This window comes from Bison bison, unplaced genomic scaffold (genome assembly GCF_000754665.1).
Source record: "Bison bison bison isolate TAMUID 2011002044 unplaced genomic scaffold, Bison_UMD1.0 scf7180017856351, whole genome shotgun sequence".
NCBI classification, from domain to species: Eukaryota; Metazoa; Chordata; class Mammalia; order Artiodactyla; family Bovidae; genus Bison; species Bison bison.
In genome coordinates, this window is record NW_011486924.1 from 46723 (window position 1) to 48606 (window position 1884).

A 1884-nucleotide genomic window follows, 5' to 3' on the forward strand; every position below is an offset into this window, starting at 1 on the left:
TGGAGATGGGAGTGTGTGGGGGTCCCTCTACAGCCTCACAAAGTACCCCCAATACCTGCCAGAACCCACAGAGGTTGTCGAGCCAGAGAACTGCCCCGCAGCGGACCGAGCACGTGGGCCAGGCCGGAGCGTCACCCAGACACAAGCTGTGCCCCTGCCTGGTGACCCCACCCCCAGAAGCCCTTCTGGGGGGTGACAAAGCCGGGAATCCATGGCGAGCCCCCTCTGCCCCCCCATCTGAAGAGGAGGCCGGGTGGAGTCCTGCATTTTCACGGCTCCCACTGGGGTACGACGGAAGGGAGGGGGAAGGAGAGAGACCGTGAAGGCCCCCAGGTCCCCTAGAAGCCGAAGGCCCATCCCCGCACCCCCACCACCCCCAGGACCTGCCCGGCCAAGTTCCCCATCACCCCAGCATGCCTGGGCCCTCCAGAAATCTGGCCCTTGCACACAGCTGGTCCGCGGGGGCAACACCATGGATGTGGGGTCAGTGAGTGAGAAGGAGGCCTGAGTAATTTGGGGGTCCAGAGGCAGCTGCCCACGACGGAATGTAGAAAACATTAACACAGCACAGAGGGGAGGAGGGAGAGGGAGGGAAGGCGGACCCGGAAGGCAGCGCGTGGGGGGAGAAAGCGCCGTGGCGGATGGAGGGAAGGCCCACCGAGGGACACGGCGGCAGGGACACGCGGCCCAGCCCGGCGGCCACAGCGCAGCGGGCTCAGAGGAGACGGGGTGCGGGGAGTCAGGGAGCCAGACCTCAACGCGGGGCAAGTAAGTACAGTGAAGACGCGCAAGTCAGGAGACGCAGCTGGCTTGGAATGCTCACAGAAAAGCCACGGAGAAAGACAGAAAAGGAGGAAGCAGCCGATGCACGCAGAGGTGGCGTCATCAGGGAAGAGGCCCGCGCTCAGGCGGGAGTGGAAACGCTCCCCGAGGTTATGGAACAACCGCTCCGAGGTTACAGAAGCTCACAGGGGCTCACAGGGATCCAGGAAAGGGCCAGGCCCAGGCGGGAGAGAAGCCTGCAGGCCCCTCGGCTGTAACCCTGGCGGAGGCGCCTCGGGCTCCTTAATGGAATAAAGTAATTTCACTTTTATAAAATCTTTGTCATCTGTTTATCCAGGAACAGTTTATTTGTCTACAAAGATGTCTAGAATTATGTCTTCCTAACATGCTGCTGCTGCTGCTGCTAAGTCGCTCCAGTCATGCCCAACTCTGTGCGACCCCAGACGGCAGCCCACCAGGCTCCCCCGTCCCTGGGATTCTCCAGGCAAGAACGCTGGAGTGGGCTGCCATTTCCTTCTCCATAAACAGTATTTATTTCTCTAGGAGGGCTTTGGAGCTAGACTTACTATTCTCTGTTCCTGCATGCATGTGTGCTCAGTCGCTTCAGTCACATCAGACTCTCTGCGACCCTATTGACTGAAGCCCGCCAGGCTCCTCTGTCCATAGGATTCTCCAGGCAAGAATATTGGAGTGGGTTGCCATGCCCTCCTCCACTGAATCCCTTATGCCCCTTTTAAAATAAAATATAAAGTGTCTGCAAAGACAATGAAGCTATTTTTAAAATAGGATATTGTATTAGGGTAGGCAAAAACGGGGCACGTGATGAGAAAGTGGAAGTTTCCGTGGACTGCTGGTGAGGTGGAGACACGTGGCCACTTCGCAAAGCAACAAATCCCAATAGCACAGGAACCCGCGACTCCCGCATCCAGCAAGCCCGCAGCTGGGCGTGGAGGGGGGCTGTGCCCTCCTGCCCCAGGCGGCGGCAGGGATGGGAGGGCACTCTGCCCGGTGAGGCGGGAGAGGGTGTCAGTGGAGGCCGGAAGGGCCGTGCGTCCTCCTCCTGAGATGTACTCACCACGGCTCACGAGGCTCTTGCAGGCG

At 59.7% G+C, this 1884-nt stretch overlaps 1 protein-coding gene across 1 annotated transcript in view; it reads right to left on the reverse strand.

Annotated features, from left to right (window-relative positions):
• Nucleotides 1-1878, reverse strand: part of IL17REL (interleukin 17 receptor E-like) — an 18224-nt gene extending 16346 nt beyond the window's left edge. Inside the window, exon 1 of the mRNA XM_010859388.1 lies at nucleotides 1859-1878. The gene's annotated coding sequence lies outside the window, so the exon portion shown is untranslated. The remainder of the gene's footprint in view (nucleotides 1-1858) is intronic.
• Between the last annotated feature and the right edge of the window lie 6 nt (nucleotides 1879-1884).